Raw genomic sequence first — 25969 nt, 5'->3', positions numbered from 1 at the left:
GGCGTTCAAAAGGCAGATACAGGACACCATACACTTGATTGTCATCTTTTGGCGCTGAGACTGAGCTGCCCGTGCTCTTTTCGACGCCAGAGGTCCGTGAGGTCGGCAGCGCGTCCGGCGCCCTGGCAGCGCCGGTAGCGTCCGGCGCACCGCGGATGGCTGTTTGACCGAGACGGTAACTTGCAATCTGCCTGCGACAGGAGACTGCGTCCGTGTGGACCAGTACACGGTGTGGTGCGGTGTGGTGTGGCGGGGTGTGCCGTTGCGAACGTGCACTACACCGATTTTAAGATAGTGGTTACTATCATCTTCAAGCAATCTGCTTTGCCGGTAGACATTTCAGGCTTACATTGCCTCTCGGTTACGGGAGAGCCAGCATTTGATCCCCTTCCATTTCCTTCTTTTTTTTTTCCTCATTAGTTTTATGTTTCACAAATTTTACTTTACGTTAGAAGTAGGCTTCACGAAGTTCAAATGTACAAGTTTTGTGGAAAAAAAAGATGTCCAATGACGCGAAGTGAAACACATTCAACATGCGCCGCATCGGATAAAGATGATGGGATACATCCGGCGATGTAGGCTGGCTGCATGTATCACATGGTGAAGCGTACTTAAACATGGTGTGCTTGTTTCGTTGCTGTTATTTCGTGAAAAAGGCTCCCGTACGGCAGCCTAAGCATCAAATAAATTTCGCTACATTACTGGACAATGCTTCGCTTCGCGTCTTCGGACAACATGTTGCATTTTCCCAACCGGACGAGCTGCAGTCAACTTTCGGATTTCGGAAAGTCTAATGTTAGATTATCGTAATATACAGCTGATACACAAGAGAGAAGTGAGAGAACTGTAACGTTCTAGAAAACTTTTGTGGTGTAAAGGCGTCGCCTGATTTCGGGGGCACGAAAAAGAAGGCGACTTTTGTTTGCCGCCTGAGCACGCAGCAAAGATGTCGGACGTCAATGGCATCATTTCCAACGCACTATATTTGATAAGCCACGTGACACGCAAGTGCAGTGGAACGTAAAACCTTATACAGAATTAAAAATGAATTATTGTTACCAAAGCAACAGCGGACGTTGTGGCGCAATCGTACAATTCTGTTGCTCTAGTTCCACTAATTTATCTGACTGTATGACCAAATGAGAGTTTAAGAGTGCAAAAGTGCACAAACAAATATTTGAGTGATGCCGTGACGGCAATATTCTGCCGGTGCACTGTGGTTGTGAGCCGTGTTTAATTAATGCATGTGCGCTGCACAACAGTCAAGATAACGAACCTTCGACAAATCGTCCCTTACAAAAATCGGTTTGACCTTTCAGTCACTCATGAGTCACCTATCAGTCACCCCTGTCACCTATCTGTAGACTCGACCTTTCTGTAGACTAAGTCCGTAGAATGTCTGCAGACACCGTGCGGACTGCAAGTAGACTTGTCTGCAATATGCGTGCCCAGTGAGTGTGTGTGTAAATATGTATATGTATCTATATATACATACATATTCTGAACCATGACATATTTTATAATTACGGTTCAATAGGTCTGACCTTTCAGTCACCCTTGAGTCACCCACCAGTCACCTCGACGTAGACCTAGTCTGCAGAATGTCTGCAGACACCGTGCGGACTGCAAGTAGACTTGTCTGTAATATGCGTGCCCAACGAGTGTGTGTGTGTGTGTAGATGTATATCTATATATAAACGCATATATATACATATTCTGAACCATGACACATTTTATAATTACGGTTCAATAGGTCTGACCTTTCAGTCACCCATGAGTCACCCACCAGTCACCTCCATGTAAAGCTAGGCTACAGATTGTCTGCAGACACTGTGTGGACGGCAAGTAGGTAGACTTGTATGTAATATGCATGCCAAATATATATATATATATATATATATATATATATATATATATATATATATATTTATATATATTCTACATGACACATTTTATGACAGTTAAATCGGCTTCACCTTTCAGCCACCCACGAATCACACACAAACACACACACGTGTGCGCATCCTGAACCATGACACATTTTATCATTGCGCTCTGTTTTGCCATTTTAACATTTTGAAAACTTTGTCACTGATATCTACAAGAACAGTCTGATAATGGTAGTTATATAAATCAATTATTTAATACTAATTGAAATAAGGTAATTCTTACATAACGTACATTAAATGCAGCAGTTGTAGTATGGCTCAAACCGCAGCCTGAATTTAAGGGCATATCTACCGCGCGACGCCGACACCATCCGTCCGACCACCGACTGCGTGGTTGCTTTCGGCGCCGGCCCCCAGGAGGCGCTGGCCGCGAGCACCGGTAAAATTACGGGTGAGATTATTTTCCCGTCTTCACCTGGTCACCGACATGTCACGGCGTGCACGCGTGCACGCCATGTGCACGCCACATTGACGGCGACCGATGAGGCAGTGTACATGCCGTGCCGAGAGGAATTGTGGCGATTTTTGTGTGTATTAATGATCCAAAACCCCTGTGACTGCATAACGTAGCTCTCAGTGTTTTTCGTGTGGTGTGCCGATGCCAATTATCGTAGTTATGACCCGGTCGCGCTTTCTTTGTTACCGGCTCATGAAACGCCGATGGTACTCTCGCTGCGCTCGCATTCCATCACAGTGCGCGGAAGAATTTTTTGAAAGTTGTGCTATCACGTGCTGTAGTTCATCTGCAATTCTACGCTGTTGACGCCGGAGGCACCGTACACCGACTGTCCTTCCTGCAGTACCTGTGCGATGCGGCAGCAGCTGTCACGGAGACTCGTTTACGGAGCACGCCTAGAAAGGTAAGTCCGGAGCGTACGCGCATTCTTGTGGTGCGTGAAGTGTGCATTTCTGTGCGGATAACAAGATGATTAGAAACGTGACAAAAATGATCGTGCTTTTCGAATGTTCGTTCTTGTCGCAGTGCGCATTTAGCGAACAGTTTGATGAAAATTGCCCTAAAACGTGATGTTGCCAAAATCTATCGATTATTTGCTTTCTGCTGTGAAGTTTCCTTGCGCCGGGGACTGTTTGATTTGAATAGGCGCAAAAATTCAAGCATGGAAAGTTACTATTTCTGTACGTAATTTTTCAGCGAGAAATCGTATAGCCATTTCTAGAGGTACGTCAATTTGTCGTCTTCACAGCTAACGGCTGCGCGAGATGGCACCCGATCGCTGTGTACGACGCATAGCCAGATTTTAGCTTGTGTGCAAGTTCCTTTATTTATATAGTGTCTTAAGACAGCCTGTATTTCTTGCGTTGGGTGTCATGTGTTTTCGTGTATTTGTAAATGGTTCCGAGATTTCAACAACAGTATCTATCTTTAATGGAAAAAATTGTTCTCTCACCTGAAAAAGAGGGAGTCTGTTCTTTTTCAATGCATCGTCCATTGGGGCAGGGCTTTGTTGCACCGCATAAATAAATTAGGTTTTCGAACGCTTATCATGTGTTAACGAGTTTTCTGCTTGTGCAATTCGCATTTGACTTGGTACAGACGTGCGTTTGTGTGAAGTTTTTTATAGTAGATCATGTTTGCTCCAGTTCCATTTACATGTTAACTGCCTGTGATGTAATAATCGGGTATTTGTGCAACCATGCAGCTTCATGTAGCTGTTTGTACGAGACTTTTCACAATGTCACAAGTTTACAGTTTCAGCAGGCTTTACAGTAAACTGAACATTTCTTCTTGTTTAGGGATGTCACGATTTTGTGAGCCAGAGGAATCTACACCACTTGGGAGCCTGCGGCACTTCTGCAGGCTGAACCGCGCGTCAAAGCATCTGATTTGCATGCTGCGACAAGGTGTGTGCAAGACGGTCACTGCCACTCACATGAGATGTCGGTACTCACTACTTCATTCCTTGGAAGCGATATTCTTGGTCCCAACCAAGCAGCCCGGAAAAAATCGGAGACAAATAAAATGTGCAAAGAATACTATTGCGTCTGTTATATTATTGCATGCATGCATGCCAGTTCCCCATAGTGGGGCTACAGAAACCCTCTCTAATGTCTGCCTAAATGCTGTAACACTGTGACCACAATCTCGACAGACTTTCTGCAGAAATGCTGTATCCTGCAGCTACATAGATTGAGCAGACTTTCTGCAGAAATGGTGTACCAATTGGGCGCTGGGAGGTGACAGGGGGTGACAGAAAGTCTGTCACCTGTCTTCAGATATTCTGCATCCCGGGTGACTCGGGGTATGCAGAATTTCTGCAGAAAGGGTGTACCAATTGGGCGCTGGGAGGTGACAGGGGGTGACAGAAAGTCTGTCACCTGTCTTCAGATATTCTGCATCCCGGGTGACTCGGGGTATGCAGAATTTCTGCAGCAAGTCTGCAATGATTTTTGTAAGGGGTGGAACTAAGTTTTATCGCCGAGACAGATTATCTGCGTCTGTGTTAACGACCAAAAACGAAGTGCTCGAAGTATCTAGAGATTGCAGCGATCTTGTCTCCTGTTGTTTCCCCCGCGCTGTTTGTCTTGATGAGCTCGCGTATGAATACGCCGCATTTCGAAATAAAATTTCAAAATCAAACGTAACCCGTAAAGTGTGTAAATATGTATTTCTATGCCTGTACGGCTTAAACGCAATATTACGAGTGTCGAACGAACCAGATCCAAAAGTTTATTATCGTGCATCACAAAACATCGTTCTTTGTGCAGTGATGCTGTCACGCATTTCAGTATGCCCGAAAATGCCGAACGTAATTTTTCCTGTAGCGTTCTTGCGCTCACCCTATGCCCAACAAAAAGAAGGCGATGTCTTCTGAAGCTCAATAGAACGTAACATTTTCCAAATGAAGTAGTCGCAGAATGTGTTGTGCCGTCCATTCCTACGAAGCACGTTGTGGGGACAAGGTTCGGCTAGAGTTTGGCCCGCCACTTACACAATGACTTTCTTTTTCCAAGAGTGACTCTTGACGGCACTGCAAAGGCAGCCTTTTTTTTATTTCAACCTCAGAGGGATCGATGAATAGAGATTGTTATAGCGGCCTATTCAGGGGGGCACCAGGCAGCAAATAGGACATTGTACCAGGCTGCTTTAACCATGCAAGCTGAGTGCTGTGTTGCCTAAACTAAGAATTTTTCTCTTACAATTTATCGTGAAAGCTTTCCGCCATGTTCGTCTGGAGCATCCGGCGAGAACATAACGTATACATGTTGCTGGACTTCATTCTATATGCCCAGCAAAGGAGACCGTTACACTATCCTGCCCTCCAAACTACAGGCGCTAGCCAACCCTAGTCACTTGGGACATTAGTTGGACCATGGCCAATTAGTGTCCTTAAAAGGACAGCTTTCAGCGTAATCAATTATTTATTTCATTAGTACGGACATGAGTTCGAAATAGGGCGATCAAATGCACAATGTCTCGCTTTCGTTATAATGACTCAGTTCTTTCTATCTCGCTTTAATGTGTTAGTGTGTGCGCATGCCCAAAGTTGTTGTTATTATTATTATTATTATTAGTTTTTTTATTATATCCTTCTGATGTACGATTATTGTAAGATGGCAATAATAATAATAATAATAATAATAATAATAATAATAATAATAATAATAATAATAATAATAATAATAATAATAATAATAATAATAATAATAATAATAATAATAATTTATATTGGTGTAGCTTTTTATCGTCATAAAGAAATTGATAATTTTCCTATCAGTGAACTGGAGTAGTCAGAGGAGTACACTGCTTCCAACCTACTAATGATGGTGAACTTCAATCCAGTAGCCTATCGCTTGCAATGGCTAACCTCTCCGTATATCAGTAACTCTTTTTTCTTGCTCTTCTATCCCTTGTGCAGTCACAATCCTGCTAGAACGGAGTCATTAAAATAAGATTATTTTCTCAATGTGTTAGCTTTATCGCGTATCCATGAAACTACGGTAAATAAAGCAGTGGTCTTGGAACAGCTGGCTTCGGCAGCAAGCCAGTAGCAGCGTGCAACACGAAAATCATATTACCTGGAAAATCTCCACGAAGCACGCTGTTCTTCAAGAGGCTTGAGAACTTTAGACACAGTATGTGTCAGATACCAGCCACATAACGCGCGCTCAACGATACAATTCTACGGCGCTACCGTTCAAGAAAAAGAAAGAAAGAGAGATAAAAAAAACGAAACATGTATCAAAGTAGGCTTAGAGGATAAGAGGTATGTCTGAGCACAAAGATTGCATTCTGTCGCCCTGATAATCACCGTCAACACAACACAGCCCTGCGGACGACCTTCAAGTATCCTTTCAATACAGGGGTCACAAACCCCAGCTCTTCCTTCGCACCTTAGAAAAAACTTCGCAGACACCTTCTCGGTCTTATTGGTTCGCGCGAAGATGGGAAACCAATCCTTTCTGCTTTCGGTCCCGATTCCTTTCCTCGCCTTTTTTTTCCGGGTGACAGATCTCGGAGAAAGGCTTAGGGAAAGCTGCAACAGCTTGCCCTGTGTTGTGAAAAGGCAGCAGAAGAAATAGGAGGGGATCCTCAATAAGTCGTTCCTTATTGATTCAGCGCAGCGGGGCCAAGTATATATACACAAAGAAGGACATCACGGGAGGCAGGGCTGAGTGATTCCCTCGCTTTTTTCTTTTTTTTTCTTCCTCTCTCTCTCTCCTCTCTGTGATCGCGAATGACGCTAACTCTCGGCGATAGCCTGGCGTGAATTATTTCCTCTTTTTGTCGGTCCCCCAGCCACCGCTGGAGCCATGATCATTATCATCAATACCGTCGCTCCTGTCGCTAGCGATGCGAATTACCAAAATACGGTCTCTGCGTTTATTTTGCTTTCTGCTCGTGTTTGTAGCTCGGGCTGCCCCGAACTCATTTACACGATGACGGCTGCTTGCCCGTCAAGGCTCGAACTTATCGCTTAAATGTGGCAACAGCCGGCTCATTTAAGGACCACGGGCCTGATGCTCAATAAGCATCGGGCTTACCTTACAAACGAAGGAAACAAAACAGAATAACGAGCGCGATAAATGCGGGCGTGAAGAGCTGTTTGGGCCACGCATTTGAAAGTCCTTTGTGCGCGCTCGAGGGTATTCGCCTGGATAACGCGACGGTTGAGAAGCAGCGCCCGCTTTTCCAGTGGCTAACGAGTGATAAGGAGGAGCAGTTATTCGGCACCGTTAAAGTGTGCTTTCCTTGAGCGCAGGGGTGTTTACGCCGAAGCAGACAGCCATGTGCTCTAAACACACTAACGCTTGTAGAAGTTAGGTTCCTTATTTTATTTTATTTTTTTCGAAAACACGATAAATATACAGAGATGGCGAGAATCTACAGTCTGCAGAATGGAGTATTCGAAAAATACGGTTTGTCAGAGCCAACATTCGGTGGCAAAAAAAAAAGGAAGGAGGGAAGTCAAATAGACACCCATCCGTATTGCTACATCAACGCGGTGTCAGGATTGGGGGCTCAATCCCATCGCTCGTGATCCGTTGTCAAGATTGGAGTCGGGCATGAATTAGAAGGTAGCTGGCCCATGCCGTCGTCCAACTTATCCACACTGAGGACGTTGATGAAGGGAAGGACTGCTTCTCATCGAGAACGAGGAATATGGGTTTATTTACAATATTTATGTATTTAATCAGTCTAACATGACTGTTTGAGAAAGTACATCAGTCTAACATGACTGCTTGAGAGAGAGTGTGTCGAGCATCCGCACAACAACAGTTTTTAAACACTCGGTCCTCCCGCAAACAAGGTGATGCGAATGTTCGTTTAGTCATCACAAACTGGCCGCCTCCCCGCTGGACGGTCTACGCACACAAATGCACACACGTTCGAATGTCCGGAGCCGACGTCAGAGGGGCCCCGTAGAACTCGGAGCCATTCCGGGTAGCGCGTTGGGGAGTTTGGGAACAATAGTTGGCCCGCCGAACTCATTCCGTCACAAAGTCGATTTAGACACGCTGTGGCTAGAAGTTGGCGGCGACGCTCCCGGAATGTTGCCGTCATAGTCGTAAGTGGGTGGCAATCTTGCACTGCAGCTGGCCATTCTTAACAGCGGGTGGGTCGGAATAAATGAATGGAAAGAGAGAAAGAAGCTAGAGAAGGAGAGAAAAAAGCTTAACTACGTTCTTTCTCTGGGAGCCCTCATTCTTGGAAACTGCCATAATGGTCCCTGCTGAGCAGTGAAGGTACTATTTAGGCATTGCAGGGTGATTTTGTTAAGTTTCTTCGGACGTTATATTGCGTTCATTCCTTCGCGAAAATTTCTGTTGATTTTAGAGATTCCTCACCTACCATTTTGATCTTGTCCAATCAAAGGCAGTGGGTACGCGACTTCCAGTGAAAGAAAAGGAAACTATAACTGCGAAGCTGCACGTGACGTGTGTAGGCGACAGTCTGACTTGTCATCGGTGTTCGAAGAAGGGACCTCATTTGAGCTAGCACATTTCGACGAGGGGACCTGTCTTAGTAAGCAGTGTTCATCATTTCAAGTCTTCACGCATCTTGCTGTGACACTCTGTCCTGCTTGGAGACCTGACCATGCTATTGCTGAAACATATTGAAGGGTTTGACGGTACTCGCCCAAATGTCGATCCTTCTATTGCTGAAAACTGGGCGAGGTGGCTGCGGGAAAGGACGGTGTATTTAACCGTGGTACGCGGACAGGATAGACATGAAATAAAGCGAACAGGACAGTGGCCGTTCTGTCTACCTTGCGGTCCTCATCCACTCGCTTCATCTTCACCGGAATGGCTGACAGCGCTGCGCGCGACATCTGAGGTTGCGTCGATACCGTCAATCACCCGTCGCGCGGTTGCCCCGAGTTGGAAGTACAGAGCTAGGGAATCGCTCTTTCTACGCTGCAGCACAACTGGACTCCCCGTTTTCATGTACGGACAAGATCCGAGAATGCGCAGGTCGCCATTCACCGGTGCACAAGGAAGGCTTTGAAGGTGGTGTTGTCATTTATGGAAGCCAGCGGGCCTGTGTGGTCGCATTTTCCTTGAGCGGGCATATGTGTAGGAGAGTTTGTTGCCTCCCTTCCTATTTCAATATATATATATATATATATATATATATATATATATTCCCTCATTCCCTTTACCCTGTGAAGTGTAGCTGACCCACGGACTCACGGGCGCTGCGTGTGGCACCCGCGTATAATGCGAACACCGCCCGGCAAGTGCAAGCGTAACGCGAAGGCTTGCTTGCTATCGCGTCTCAAAGCTCCAACTTTCAGCGAAACTGCGAACTTTCTCGTTTTTTCGCGAAGTTGACTGAACGCAGTTACACGACAGTTGAGGTAAACTGGCACTGAAGTTCATACATACATACATACATACATACATACATACATACATACATACATACATACATACATACATACATACATACATACATACATACATAAAATAAGTCAAAAAATGAATGAACAAAGTGTTTAAAACGTGTTTACTAACTGCGCTTTTTATTTCTGGCAGAAGGAGCCCGGCAACATCTTTTTCTTGTATTTCACGCCTAAACAGTGGTGCCAGTGCACGATGTCAACGTGACGCCGCAGTTTAGAAAGTGCAGATTTCGGCCGTTTAAGCGTAACAGCGAAAGTCCGCAATTCTGGCCAGGGTGGGTCAAACCTAAGTTTTTAACGCAACACATTACTTGCGCCCCAGGAAGGAAAAGATGAAGATTGCACGCACTGTGGGAATCGTGTGAGAGAAGCTTCCGTAAGCCAGAAACGCGCATTGCGACAAAGAGACGCACTGCAGGTTTTAGTGACGAACGCGTCCCGAAGCCACCAAGCTGTCTGTGATGTATCAGCGTCTCTGATGTATCCGTCGTCAAATTGGCGTACATCTGTGAAATATCCTTTTTTTACGCCAGTTGTGGCTGCGGCGAAAATTAGCCGCTAATATTGACGTCACGAAAACTCTCCATAAAGCTTTAATCAAGCGTGTCCGCAGTGAATAGGTTTGGGGGGCGAGAACATCTTTTTCTGTTCCTGGCGATTAGTTTTGAAAATGAGGTTAAAAGACATACGCGAGTGAATATGTTGCGTTGTATTTGCTATATGCGCTACGGCTTCGAAAGCTTTTATCAGGTATAGTTGCGCAAAATCTGGAGAAAATCCTTGAGCAACTGCGGTAGCTCAAGAAGAAAGCATAACTAGAGTTTAGTGACACATCGTTGCGATTCTTATACGGTGTCATGGATACGCCCCATATGTACATATACTTCAATTCTGTAAGAACATGCACTGTACAGTCACGTTCAATTTAAGCTGCAACCGGGGCTCCGTGGTCGAAAGGTCCCCGAGACAGCGCGACGGTGCTGGTTTTTCGTTGAAGTCATTTACACCCCGTGGAATACCTCGAAAGCACCAGTGACACGGCGCTCAGAATGTTTTGAAGTACCAGCAATGATTGCTCAGTTTGTATGGAGTTCTGGTAGCAAGAACAAGGTCACGTGTTCGACTCTCACGCACTCCAGCCACATTCCGCGAGGAACGAAAGCCAAGAACGTTAGTTTACGGGCTTTCAACGCACGTTGAACACCAGTCGGTCGATGTTAGTGCAGAACCATACAAAAACCGAGCGAGCAAGAAGGGCAGGTGAGTCCGCTGGACTCTTAGACTGAGGGCATCTCAAACTTTTCATGTCGCCCAGCTTATCCCACTATAGGGACGCTGTTCTGTACCAAGTATATTCTATCTCTCTCTTTTTGTCGCTGTATCCGCAACGGCATTCGTGGTAAATCACTGTGCAGTTTCGGCCGATTGAACCCGTCAATTCAATTATATTTAATAAAGCTACCACAAAGTACTCACAAAGTAAACGCTTGCCTTTTTTTTTTCTTTCGGCACTCTTTTGGTACACTGTAAAATAATTTACACCCCTAAGGGTTTTTTTCGGTGTCTATAACTAACCCCCTAGCACCCTTGAAAAAGCTGGGTTTTATAGGGAATTACACCCTTATGATGGTTATTCTATATTCCAATAACACCCTATCCCTTGAGGGTGTTTTGAACAACATATTACCCTTCGACCCATGGGGTGTAAGGGTGTGATCAGGAATACATTACCCCTTCACCTATCGGGTGTAATGAGCAATATAATAGCCCTTGAAGTACGGCATGTGGAAGCGGGTACATATGCACTTCATTGTTTGTTTCTAAGTCTACAGTTAGGCTAGCACACACAAATGTTATGTATGGTGTGCATACAATAGGTAATGTGTTTACAAACGCACTGCATAGCAACTTTGAGAGAAAACACATTATCACTTGTGAGTGTTCTGCGTGAAATGGTTCCATTCATCACAGATACAGAGTGACTGCATGGAGGGTCATTTATTCTAGCCTCCTGTACAATATTTTGAGCTTGCACTATGCCTTGTGGTGACAAGTCTTGCGGCCGTTCTACATTGAAGAACAGTCTCATTCAAACCAAAGTTCCAGGGCACAGGCGAGGATGATGATGCCTTTTTGTAGCTCCATTCCAATGTCCTAAGGCGAGCCATCATAGATGAAGCCATTTCTTCATTGATCACTGTAGCCATCTGCTTCTTTTCTACCTGCAAAATGATTTGTTGCAATTTAATGTCAGGAAAAGTACACGAAACATGACTAGCAGCGCTTCCCTGCATCATTCACTTTGATATTTCAAGATCACATGAAGAGCAGGTTAAAGAAAACAAGCACAGATAGTGCTGACTTCCAGGAAATCGTTATTTCGAAAGAATAAGGCATTTAATCTGCCACATCATGAATGTAGGAGAGACAGGCTACACAACTATATGAGGGCAATTCAGAAATTATTGCCTCCAAGCCCACTACTTTGCCAATATTACAGCAAACATTTTGAACTTTTTATCATTGATGCACTTATGCTTAAGCTATCGAATGTCACTTGCCTCGCCTTCCTATCTCTTCTCGTTCCAGAGTAATCGAGCAATTCATGGCATCCAGTGGTGACGTCCAGTTGAAAAAACAGGCTGCAATTGAATTTCTGACTGTGGAAGGTTGTGCGCATATCAACATTCATGGCCATTTGACTGCAGTTTACAGGAATGCCTGTGTTGACGTCAGCACTGTGCAGAGGTGGGCAAGGACTGTGAAAGACCAAAATCCTACCACATCAAATCTCCCGGATCAGCACCGAAATGGATGGCCCACAATGGCTTCTGATGAGGGTCATGAACATCAGCAGATGAGTTGACTCGGTGCAATCGCAGGATCAAGCAACACCAGATTGCAACACTCGCCATTTCCATTGCCTCAGTGAACCACATCATTAAAGACCTGCGTTACAAGAAGACTTGCGCTTGTAGGGTGTCACGGTAACTGACACGAAAAAGTCGAAGCATAGCCAACAAGTTCAATTCTTGTAACCCAGGAGGTTTTTAATTATGTGGTTCACTGAACCAATGGAAATAGCGAGTGTTGCTGCAATCTGGTGTTGCTTGATCCTACGATTGACCCGATTCAACTCGTCTGCCTGATGTTGATGATCCTCATAAGAAGCCATTGTGGGCTGTCCAGTTCGGTGCTGATCCTGGACATTTGATGCGGCTGGATTTTGATGTTTCTCGGTACTTGCCCACCTACGCACAGTGCTGATTTCAACACAGGCATCCCCGTAAACTGCTTTCAGATGGCAATGAATGTTGAAGGGCGCAGAACCATCCGCAGTGAGAAATTCAATTACAGCCCACTGTTTCAACCGGACATCGCCACTGGATGCCATGCATTGCTCAATTACTTTGGAACGTGAAGAGATAGGAAGATGGGGCAAGTGACATTCTATAGCTTAAACATCAGTGCATTAATGATAAAGAGCCAAAATGTTTGCAGTACTACTGGTAAAGTAGTGGGTTGTGCATCAGTGCACAACCCACTTTTGTGCTTCAGTGCATAAAAGTACATTTTGTTAAAAAAGTAAGTGGAACAACAGTGCATTTTTCGGGCAAGTTTGATGGTGCATATCTCCAAACTGACGCCATTCTGGAAATCAATTCCAAGTAGATACACCTTGTAATCTCACTGGCTATGATTCGTAAATTACAATATGTGCCCCAGATATGTGGTGGCGCTGGCAAACACTCCCAGCGTTCTACTAGGAAGCATAAATACCCAAGAAAGTGATGGGGAAACGGCGCCCGCAGTAGCTCAATTGGTAAAGCATCTAACGCGTAATGCAAAGACGTGGGTTCGTTCCCCACCTGCAGCAAGCTGTTTTTTCATCCACTTTCATTTCCATTAATTTATCATTTCTTTATTTCATTTGTTAATCACAAGTAATTTACCCTAACTTGTCCTTGGTGTCAGTGTTTGCTGGCTTCTTAGGATATGATTAATAAACATCGGGTTTCTTGGTTAAGCCCCTTTCTTTTCGGTTATATTAGCTATAATGTAATTCATTCGAAAGATAATAATTTTTTTAATTGGTTTAATATGTTTCGATTTCTTGTGCTAGATATATCTGCGTGTTTGAATATTCCTGCTCAAGGACTAGAATTATGCTGTATGCAACAGGACTATATTTAAAAATTCCACAAGACTGAAAATCATCACCCTGCATAAAAACAGTGTGAATTTAAAAACAAGCTTCAGTGAACCTTATTGAATCAGCAAATGGCCAGTGTAATTAGTCTGATCATCCTGGAAATCTTTTGTAGCTTATAAGCATAGTGAATTTCCATTCCACATTTAGGAGTGCAAATTTTTCTAGAAGTCAGCTTTTTCTTTTTAACAGCTAGCATCCCTGCCAGTTTGCTTAAACATAATGTTGCATGACTTCAGCAGTACTGCACAATCACTTTTTTCTGCCCACAGTGTCTAGTGATGTCTTTAGCAGCTGAGATAATTAATGTTCATGCAGATAAACATCAGAAAACATTGCAATAACTGCCAAGAAAATGCAATCATGCGTTTTGTTTACAAAAGAGCATGTGCTCTACCTTCTGCCAGGTTTGTTTTCCGTGTCAGGCTAGAACGGAACTTGCACAAGAGGCACCTTTTGCATCCATGAAGATATTTTATGAGGTTATGGTGGTGTCGAAACATGACATCAACCATAACACTTTAAACTATTTTATGAAACAGGTATTTGTACAAAGATAGAAAAGGCACCAATTTTGAATTTATCACATTTGGTTTAGAGTACCATAGTATAAATGGCTCAACTAGTACAGGTACGCAAACGGGCTAGTTGGTATTGGTCGATGACGTTAGACAATGTGAACTCGACAAAGGATGGAGAAAGAGGCGATAGCATTTGTTCCATTTCTCGCCACTTTTGACTTCCCTTGTACAAGTCTGCGCTGTCTGTCGAACATCATGGATCAACTAGTACAGCCTGAAAAAAATATGTCATGAAAGAAAACTTGACTTTCAACCTGGACAATTCTGCCTGTTAGGTATTATAGTTTCTTTAGAACTTATTTCTTTATACAAAGTCAGACCCATCAAGTAAAGCTTACTGAGAAAGAAATGAAGAACAACGTCAACACCTCTCAAGGCACATGCATCAAAGGAGTCAGAGCATCATACACATTACCTTTAGGTGCAAGAGTATTCTCTTTCTTAGGCAAACTGCATTTCTAGTTTCTTAAAGCCTGTATATTTATTTGCCACAGCTATGGGAAAATCACAAGGTGGAAAAGATGTGTTGGTGCAATTTCAACTATTTTGTACAACAGCAAAAGGTAAAGCACAGGAAGTCTCACTGCTCCTCTGTCTAAATGACATTCAGTTTCATTTGTCATGTCCACTCCTATCCTGATGGCAGCAGAAACAGGAAGACAGCAGCGTGGTTCAGAAAGTAGATGAAGGAGCTGATATCCTAGCTGACATAAAGAGTAAAAAAAGGGAGCTGGTCAGGCCATGTAGTGCAGACGTGAGACATCATTAACTAGCGCGAAAAATACAACGGACGACAGCTAGAAGCACACAGGACAGAACTCTAGGCTTCAACTGAAATTTTGGCTACACAGAAACATAGGATTCAGGGGATGCGACCTCAACGCATGGAAGCAACATTTATCTTTCCTTTTCCCTGCCTGACACAGGAGGTATTGGAGCCAATCGATGGGCAGGTTCATTTCGAGATACGAACACTCTTTTTTGGCGAGAGCAAGGGAAGGGGTGCTTACACACTTATCACCCGCTTTTCGATGCAAAGTGCTTCGAATATTTTCATGTCGACCTGCCTCTAGAGCCGCGTGGGCAGATGAGTGCTTTGAAACTGCTCAGTGCATGAGCACTTACAGCAATGATTGGCTAGATGGACACCAGCCATGACAGCTGCCCTATCTTTGTTCCCCCAAGCGGTCGTTTAAACACCGACCTGTTTGGCTTGAGGACACATAGGGCAGCTTTGAGTGCCTTGGTGGCTGGTGGCCACATGGCCAACAATCGCCATACGTGCTCATGCACCGAGCAGTTTCAAAGCAATCGTGTGCTCAGGCAGCTCCAGAAGCAGGTACATAGGGAAATATACGAACCACTTTGCATCAAAAAAGTGGGGAATAGGTGTGTAAGCACCCGTCTCTGGCTCTTACCAAGAATGTTCGTAAGTGAAATTAACCTGTTCATAAATTTGTTCCGATAGCTCCTGTGTTGTTTCTGTCCGTCGACATTCTGTGCATTCCATGTTTCTGTGTAGCAAAAATTTCAGTTGAAGTCTAGACTTCTTTCTTATGTGCTTCTTGATGTTGTCTTTTTCACGCTAGTTATTGATGTCTCAAGTCTGCAATGAGCACCAACTAGCCCAAGTGCCTTCTTCAACCATGTAATGCATAGGGCAGATAACCGGTGGCACATTCGAGTTACAGAATGGATGCCAAGAGAAGGGTAGTCAAGGACGGTAGAGAAGTAGACTACGATGAAGTCAAAAAATTTTGCAGGCTTCACTTCGAATCAGCTAGCGCAAGACAGGGGTAATTGGAGCTCACTGGGGGAGGTCTTCATCCTCCGGTGAAAAAAATATGTAGGCCAATTGTGATGAAAAAAGTATACCTGTCGGGTCAGACGTCTTCACTGTCTTTTCAGCAACGTGTAGGCCCAAGACAGCCAGTCGGTTCCCATGCAATTGCTTCATGCTGACTGCAATTGCTTCATGCTGACTGCAACTGCATGGGCACAAGAAAACAACCCACCATTATTACCATTCGAGATTGACGACTCAATAAAAGAACCTCTCAAAACTGCAAATACAATTAAGCATTTACCAGCTTAATAAATACATATATAAAGGCCAAGAATAGTTACAATAACCATACACTTTATAACTAGACATTAAAATAAGGTAGTGAAGCGTACAATAACCGTAGGACGCTAAGTGCAATTCATTTCATAAATACTGTTGACAACTGACAGGACGCCTTAGGCAGGGTTCAGTCACACAAGAAAACAAATAGTAGTAATAATAAGCACGCCTGCGTGAAACCAAGAAACGAGTACAAGGACGAGAAAAAAATTGATTAGGCTCGGTGTGCTTATTTATACAAAAAGATAAATTTATAAACAAATAGCGCAACCACGCATTCATCCGCAACAGCACGACAGCTTCTATAACAAACGAGCACAACTTAAAGCGATTGATAAGTACATAGCCGGGACGGTCGTGGTTCTTTTGTTTTGCATTAGTTCTAGTCATGAAACCACAAGCATTGCAAGCTTCCTGCGACATTACCTACCACGGGACCTCCGACAAAAAAATAAATAAATAATAACAATTGAGTGAAAGTACACAAGCGACATTTAATACGGTTGTCACACTGTACACTTTTGGCCGCGATCGATCCTGACTGGAATCGAATTTCTGGACGCGTTTGGCCTCGTTGCACAATCGGTGGACGGGAGCCAATCGCGGTCGAAAATTTCGATCCAGAACGCGCTCAATCGTGCTCGAAAGTGGCCGTGTGACACCGGTATAAGTCTGCGCCCATCTTTGGTAACAGAAAGAACCAATTAGTCAAACCACAAGTATTATTTCCCTGCCTGCGCCGAATACTGACGCGTAGCAGTACTTAATTCTCTAGAACTCTAGTTGAGGACACGTGAACAATGAAACATTCATTTTTTTTTTCTTTTTCACATTCGGTGCCCATAGGCTACGCCTGGAGTACATATACTACACTCGCATCCAACACACCTTGCGCTGTCTTTTAAATAAATTACGCGAAAATTACTACCACAATGACGCACGATAAAAAACGCGACGCTGAACGTGGCTACGTACGTACCTTTTATATGAGCAGTTCATGCGCCTTGCAAAGGCCCTCGGTTTGAAGGCGGAGCGCTGTCACGATCTGTACTCTGGGCACGCCGTTTCGTTTACGTAGTGGATGGACCATGTTGACGATGGATTCCGCCGAAAAACAAAACGTCCACTTCATCACTGTTCAGGCCGAATGGAAGATGTTTTCTCCTTCGCCACGAATGACGGCCGTCGTAGGCGTAGTAAACACACTGTCACAAAGAAACACCGATGTCGGCCGCTGGTGCCCTTCTTTCTCACGCATAATCGCGTCGCCTTCACTCCGGACGCTCACTTCGCGTCGATGAGCACAAAAGTACACGAAAACAACGAGGTGGTACAACCTAAACGCAGCAAAAAACAATCTAATTACTCACAACTTCAAGAATGTCACGGAGAACACACACATGTGCTCCCGGCGGCCCGCCGCGAGACGCAGGAAATGACGTAGCGGCGATAGCGGCGACACCCGTCGGGGGAAGTTATTTTGATTTCGGTTTCGTTTTCAAGGCATAAAAACAAATATTCTTTTAAATTATGTGTGTGTATTACTTTCAAAGCTATTTATTTTACGCTACCTCTATTTTTCTGTGTTTACGGGTAGTTTCACTGGAAATTTATTTCCAGAAACATGGGCTGATATCAAATCAAATGGGGCAAAGGTGGGCTGGTAACTGCGTGTAAGTGAATTTATTTGTCGATGCTTTCTTTTTTGTTTGTTTGCTTGGACGTTCATTTGTAAAGAGACGTGGCCCTTCCTGATTGTATAAGATACAGAGGTACTTGCGAGTCTGTCTTTTCTTTTATGCACAGAGAAACAGAGAGAGAAAAAAAGCTTTAATTGGCATTTTCAAGAAGTTCACAATGCTCATATTTCTGAACTGTAGTGCTCACTCAAATTTTAAATAGCTTGGATTAACGGCAGATATAAAAGTACTTGCATAATAGCTTTCTAAACGTATAGGCGACACCACGAAATTTCACATGTGCAGAATTACACGAAAACCTTAAGTTTCCAAGTATGAAAAGTCTTTCTTTGCCTGCTGTCGTGAAAGTGCAACCGAAGCGAATCCAGATCTCGGGGTTTTTTTTTCTTTGTTTTTATGAGTGGGTGAGCGAGTGGGGCCTATGACCGCTCAAAAGAAAGAACAAATATAACAACGATTCCCCTCTTGTGGACAGCACCATGAGTTGTCGTTGTCATAATCTGATGTCAGTCTTTGTCTTACTGCAGTTGCTTATAATAGCAGTTTGACGGGTAATGAGAAAGATATATTCAAAATCGAGGTATTTTGTGCATGCGGTAGACAAGTCATTTTCGACCCAACTACGCTCGCCCTCAAACTACCACGAGCAGAGCAATTTAGTATTGTTCCCATTCAATAGCTGTGCCTATACCATCGCCGAACCCCTTTGCTCGGCGAGGGTGCAGCTGTGGTAAAGGCTATTGAATGACAACAACAATTTCCTGGCAAAGTGTGGGAACTGTGATGACATTTCGTCTGGGTGTTGGCTTTAAGCATTCTCTTGTCTCCCCTTAGTACCATATACTGTCTCTCCTCTGCGCTGTTGCATGTGAGTACAAAAAAGTAAGTGCTGCACCTTCTGCACTACTTTTGCGGTGGGTGGGGGTGGGCAGAAGGGGGCTAACGCGTAATTAGTCTTCCAGAGGGCATTGTCTCGATGGCCAGGGTGTTTCAGTGGGCATTGTGACGGCCAAAGAGGTCCAAAGTGTATTGTAGCGATGCCCACGAAGTTCTCGCTAAAAGGACTCGCACACGCCTTCCCCGCGTCCCTCTCATGTTCATTATGCACGCTCTCAAACCACCCACCGACGCGGCTGGCAAGCCAGTGACAGCAGCATCAGCAGAATTGGAAAAAGTGAGGGAGGAGGCACAGAAAGCTTCGCTTTAAAATCTGGCAGAGCGCCCCTGTGCACGCTGTAACCTGCAATCCAGAGCTCTGGTGTTTTGACAAAATTCAATTTCATTCTGCAAAGTATTTCTTTCCCGTATTCAGCATGTGCACCTGTCCTACCCGTCTCGCGAGGGGAGACGGGCGAGTCTCGCAAGACGGGTCTGCATATGCCAAGACATCGCGAACGTACTTGGCAGGTGGGCAGTAGCGCGCACACTTGAAAAATGCCTCACCACTGTTCCGTGAACAAAGATGGGTCTGCAAATGCCCCGCCAATTTCTGGAATCTCGTTATATCTACAATGATTGGCTTGTTATCCTATTCATGCATGCAATAATACTGTCTGCAATTTGGGAGCGGAAAAATTTCAGTAAATACAGTTGTTAGTCGGTGTTGTAAATACTTTATGCATCGCAAGTTGTACGTTGGTTCTCTATACTTTCTTAGATTATTCTCCCTTTCTTTTTGAGCACTCCGTTCAGGCAGCTGTTTGTAAGCCAGTAGAACGTTCCTTTACTATACAACTACAAACTTAATAGTTTCTTTTTGTACAGCCAGCTTCGTAAATTGACGCAGACGCGAAGCCATGAGCGTTTTGCACGGCTCTTTCTGCAGATGCTGCTTGAGCAAAGCATTGTGGTGGGTGAGAAGGCTCAAGTTTGCCAACGAACCTACCTTGTTTATAAACTTGAGAGAAGCAGAACGAATTGGGGTTATTGATTCGGCGAAAGAAGGTCAGGTGGGGTCAAAGCTTCTCGAATCGGCGTATCTTTTGTCCGCGTATGGTTCGTCGCACCCTTTTCTGCCTGTTTTGTCATGCTTGAAAGAAACCTAGATGACCGCACTGCCTTCACGTGGCCTATTCATTTTCCTAGATTCCTGGCGTCCCAAAAGCAAGAGCTGCACTAATTCTGCCTTGCTGAAAACATTTTGAACATTTTTCTTTTGGTTAAGTATTCAATACTAGAAAAAGTAGGTGCGCGCTTTTGGATTCCGCGGAATTTATGCGTGACGACATTTAGGAACTGTGTGCCACCTAGAACACTGTGACATAATAGATAGTAGTGCTTCAGCAACAGGTTTTTCCCAGGACACATTTAAAATGGCTTATCAAAACAGACAGTGAAACGGAGGGGGACTCTCTTCAGGAGTTTTGTCGGCTTTGAAAGCCCGACATGTCTCGGGGGGGAAGGGCTTGGGGTAAGGCGGGGCCCATTTCTGGATCCGCCACTGGTTTTTAGTGCCGTGGGACACGCCGTCTCCTCGTGCAATTGTATGTTTGTGAACGTGATAAAAACAAAGAAAAACACCCTTGCACCCACCCCCAATATTCTTAGTCAGTGCACCCTTTCGCTGGGTAAAAGGGTGTTATGGCATCTAGAACTGCCCTATGCTTCGCAAAAAGTCATGATGATGGGATGTTTCTTGAATGAAAACACCCTTCAAGGGTGTTATTATTCGCAATTCTCACCATCAAGGGTGTAAATTATTTTACTGTGTAGGCCCGTTCGACGTTGTTTAACAGGCCGATAGATGGCGCACTCAACGCAACCAGCTGGTCTCTCACGGAGAATCGTTACCGGCGGACCACGGGCGATGGTTCGGAGGCATTTCTTTCCTGTTTAACGAGGCGTGGGACAACGTCACTCTTTGGCATGCCACTGGCGCGCGCCGCGGTTGCAGCGTGAAGGGTCGATTAGAACGCCCGAGGAGATCCTTTCGCCCACAAGGGGTAGCAGGCGTAATTGTCCTTATAAGAGGCAACAACTTTGTCCTCCACGCGGAAATGGGAGCGAGCACTCGAGAATGGCGAAGCAGAACTCGCGTAGGCAGCCTCGCGGGAACGAGGCGGCGGAGTGACGTGGCAACAGACGTTGAATGTGACCGACGCACACAGTAAGCGCTAAAAGGTCTGCGTGACAGAATAAGAAAGACAGACGAAGGACAACAGCCGAACACTTACGACAGCAAACCTCAGAAGTATCCCGGTGACAATCAGCAGACGGCATCGGACGCCTCCGAATTGCAGAAGACAAGGACGATGCTTGTGCTACCCCATGGTAGAGTGTATACACACTGGAACGACGTTGTCAGGACAATAGTGAGACAATTATTCGAGAGCAATTTGCAGCACAGACTTTGCTTCTTTTTTTCTTTCGTGCTCATATATGCTCTGTGATGAAGCACCTTGTAGCCTTGTAGTCGGTGCTTTGCCTTGGTATAATGGCGGCATTCCCGTCCTAGCAGACGAAATCAGATGGAAACATATTCGCTTGGCACAGAAGGGTGGTGAGTCGGCTGCTGACTTCTGAGCAGCGCATACAACCATAGCAGCTATGCAGTTTTCCTGCCGCGCACAAGTCGGAGGTTCCATTTCCGGCTGCATTCTGATAGAAAAGGAATGTCAAAGATATCGTGCTCTGTGCTATTGGTGGGCATCAAAGAATTTAGTGTGGGCGAAATGAAGTCTAGAAAGTGCACTACGGTGTACCCCATTTCCATTGCGTCGTTGTGTGACAGAATTTTACTGGCGTGGCGTCCTTTACGGGCAGCGTATACATAGTGGTGCCTGTGAGATGCTATTAGAGCCCCTACACGGTGTGCGAAAACTTTTAACGGTGCCCCAGAAATTTCGGCGCATCCCCGTACATTTAGAACACCGTCATAGAAGTTCAAGCGCTACGCTAAGCCTTGCTATCGCTCTGAGTCCTTCGCCCTTCGAGCGAGACTGCCAATTTGCTTTTGTTTCTTTTTTTACATGTACCCAAAGCGCGGGGTACACGACCGTTATTTGCATTAGGCCGATATCGTTATGCGGCCGCCACGGTACCGCAATCGCACCTACGACCTTGAGGTCAAGAACCGGTACGGCAAAGCCACCAAGCAATCATGTCCGGTTACACTGATTTAGGGAACATCGAAAGAAAACATTGTTTAATTTGAGGCCCTCGAACGGCCCCAGCACTTGTTCTGCACTGAATAAAAGCTTTTATTTTTGGCCGACAAAATAGAAACCGAAGGCAGTAAGTCCGCTGACTAAGAATATTGACAGACGAAGCGGATGGAGGTGTGTCGGCCATTTGTAGACGCAATTCAGAAGTGTCGCGCTACGTTGGCGGAGGTAGCACTCTCATGAGAGCTATGATCTTTAGAGCGTTGGATAGATGCCCAGCGAGAACGCCGCAAATGGTACTGACCGAAAATACTGTGAAAAGGTATACGATCAGCAGGCTGTTCCGTAAAATAATGAAATTATATTCGTCGAACTGCACTTCTTCCCAGATGGTGCCCCAATGCAATATCTTTGTTATCACTGATTGACTTTCAGTGTCATACTAAACAGAACTTAGGTCATTATCGGGCGCTGTTATCCTGTTTGCGGCAAGTTCATGTCGTTTGCTCACTAACGAAACCGCTCTCGGCAGAAGCGACTATTTGAATATTTTGGGGTGCATATCTGACACTGTAGATATTGATAGTGTCCTTTATATATCTTTGTTTAAGAGGCGTCTGTAATATAGACTTTCGTCACTTCTTCAGAAAAGAAATGTATACAGACGAGAAGCTTCAGACAAGAGGCAGACAAGTGGCATGATTGCTTCTATATGAGTGATATGCTTGATACCCATCATATCATTGGGGGAAACGGATATCTATCTATCTATCTATCTATCTATCTATCTATCTATATATATATATATATATATATATATATATATATATATATATATATATATATATATATATATATATATATATATATATATATATATATATATATATATATATAATGAGAAGCCAACACTAATAAATAAATATCTAAATATAAAAACTAATAAATATCGGGTCCCTCGGTTAACCCCCTTTCTTCTCGTTTATATATATATATATATATATATATATATATATAAGCTGGTAATGTGAAAACATTAGAGTAAAACAATATCAGCTTTTTTTTTTTTTTAGAAACCGCCAAAGCCTGCGCCGTGTTCGAAGTGACGTGTTACGAGAGCGATGCATGCGTTGCTATACTTCAAAATGGAAACGAAAAGGTACGGGGATGGTCTTTTACTCACCTGTAACGTAGCGATAGGTTACCCGTATCCTGTCTAACGAAGTTACCACCGACTTCTATTGCACGCTCCTTAATGATGTCAATAAAATTGTCGTTCATTGCTTCAACACTAAGGTCCTCTTTCTGAGTTAAAGCAGAATACCTGTTCTATAGCTTGATGCGAAATTCTTCTATTTTCCCTCTTATCGACCAATGAGTTAGCGGTAAGAGGGAAAATAGAGGAATTCCGGATCAAGCTACAGAACAGGGATTTCGCTTCAACTCAGGAAGAGGACCTTAGTGTTGAAGCAATGAACGACAATTTCATGGACATCATTAAGGAGCGTGCAATAGAAGTCGGTGATAACTTCGTTAGACAGGATACCGGTAAGCTATCGCAGGAGACGAAGGATCTGATGAAGAAACGCCAATGTATGAAAGCCTCTAACCCTGCAGCAAGAATAGAACTCGCAGAACTTTCTAAGTTAATGAACAAGCGTAAGATAGCTGACATAAGGAAGTATAATATGGATAGAATTGAGCATGCTCTCAGGAACGGAGGAAGCCTAAAAGCAGTGAAGAAGAAACTAGGAATTGGCAAGAATCAGATGTATGCGCTAAGTGAAAAAGCCGGCAATATCATTACTAATGTGGATAAGATAGTTCCAGTGGCTGAGGAGTTCGTCGAGATTTATACAGTACCAGTGGCACCAACGACGATAATGGAAGAGGGAATAGTCAAGAGGAATGTGACATCCCAAAAGTAATGCTGGAAGAAGTAAAGAAAGCCTCGGGAGCTATGCAAAGGGGGAAGGCAGCTGGGGAGGATCAGGTAACAGCAGATTTGTTGAAGGATGGTGGGCAGATTGTTCTAGAGAAACTGGCCACGTTGTATACGCAATGCCTCATGACCTCGAGCGTACCGGAATCTTGGAAGAACACGAACATAATCTTAATCCATAAGAAAGGGGACGCCAGAGATCTGAAAAATTATAGGCCAATGAGCTTACTGTCCGTAGCCTACAAAGTATTTACTAAGGCAATTGCCAATAGAATCAGCAACAACTTAAACTTCTGTCAGCCAAAGGACAAGGCAGGATTTCGTAAAGGCTACTGAACAATAGACCATATTCACACTATGAATCAGGTGACAGAGAAATGTACGGAATATAATCAACCCTTATGTATAGCTTTCATTGATTACGAGAAAGCATTTGATTCAGTCAAAACCGCAGCAATCATGCAGGCATTACGGAATCAGGGTGTAGACGAGCCGTATGTAAGAATACTGAAAGATATCTATAGCGGCTTCACAGCCACCGTAGTCCTCAATAAAGAAAGCAACGAAATCCCAATAAAGAAGGGCGTCAGGCAGGGAGATACGATCTTTCCAATGCTATTCACAGTATGTTTACAGGAGGTATTCAGAGACCTGGATTGGGAAGAATGGGGGATAAGAGTTAACGGAGAATATCTTAGTGACTTGAGATTCGCTGATGATATTGCCTTGCTTAGTAACTCAGGGGACCAACTGCAATGCATGCACACTGACCTGGAGATGCAAAGCCGAAGAGTGGGTCTAAAAATTAATCTGCGGAAAACTAAAGTAATGTTTAACAGTGTCGGAAGAGAACAGCAATTTACAATAGGCAGCAGGGCACTGGAAGCGGTAAGGGAACACTTCTACTTTGGACAAGTAGTGACCGCGGATCCGGATTATGCGAATGAAATAATCAAAAGAATAAGAATGGGCTGGGGTGCGTTTGGCAGGCATTCTCAGATCACGAACAGCAGGTTGCCATTATCCCTCATGAGAAAAGTGTATAACAGCTGTGTCTTAAGAGTACTCACCCACGGGGCAGAAACCTGGAGGCTTACAAAAAGGGTTCTACTTAAATTGAGGACTACGCAACGAGCTATCGAAAAAGGAATGATGGGTGTAATGTTAAGGGATAAGAAAAGAGCAGATTGGGTGAAGGAACATGCGTGAGTTAATGGCATCTTAGTTGAAATCAAGAAAAAGAAATTGGCATGGGCAGGACATGTAATGAGCAGGGAAGATAACCGATGGTCATTAAGGGTTACGGAATGGATTCCAAGCGAATGGAAGCGTAGCAGGGGACGGCAGAAAGTTAGGTGGGCGGATGAGATTAAGAAGTTTGCAGGGACAACATGGCCACAATTAGCACCTGACCGGAGTAGTTGGAGAAGTATGGGAGAGGCCTTTGGCCTGCAGTGGGCGCTACCAGGATCATGATGATGATGATGAAGATGATGATGATGAACGTACATTAGCGTCATTCTTGGCTGATCAACTTTAGTTGCCAGCGACGGTGAAAAATCGGTTCACTTTCCAGAGCCCGCAGTTTTGCCGATTGGTTGGGCCGCACGTCAATGAAGCAATCAAAACCAGACAATAGTTCCGGGTGGGACAGTGAGCGCAATAAGCGGCACTCTTGAAAATTTAACAGTTGCAGTTCAAAGCGGAAAATGTCTAAGGACAGGACTTTTTCACCCAGAAAACCACGTACAAGAAATCTCCGATGGTGTTATACGGAAGAAACTTGGAAGACACGGGGAGACGATCTGCGTTGACGTACCTATTTTATATATTTATAAAGATATTCACCGACGATTACCATACTCCCGAACGCGAAATTTGAGCGCAGCTCTATACGTTTTTTCATTTCGCGACATATTGACTGGCATGGACCATCTGTATCGCGCGGCACGTCACAAACAGACGGAAGTGTGGTGCGACTACTTCGCTAAT

The 25969-nt window shown here is 44.4% G+C and overlaps 1 protein-coding gene and 1 long non-coding RNA gene across 7 annotated transcripts in view; both read right to left on the bottom strand.

Annotated features, from left to right (window-relative positions):
• The window catches only part of sick (sickie), a 1048559-nt gene that overhangs the window by 609488 nt on the left and 413102 nt on the right, over nucleotides 1–25969 (bottom strand). The window lies entirely within an intron of this gene.
• Nucleotides 11290–17649, bottom strand: LOC139048416 (uncharacterized). The gene is made up of 3 exons (XR_011507688.1): nucleotides 17212–17649; nucleotides 15983–16095; nucleotides 11290–11538 (listed from the first exon to the last, which is right to left on the bottom strand). It is a non-coding gene; the product is annotated as an uncharacterized lncRNA (long non-coding RNA).

This window comes from Dermacentor albipictus, chromosome 8 (assembly GCF_038994185.2).
Source record: "Dermacentor albipictus isolate Rhodes 1998 colony chromosome 8, USDA_Dalb.pri_finalv2, whole genome shotgun sequence".
NCBI lineage: Eukaryota > Metazoa > Arthropoda > Arachnida > Ixodida > Ixodidae > Dermacentor > Dermacentor albipictus.
This window is presented reverse-complemented; position numbering and strand designations above follow the sequence as displayed.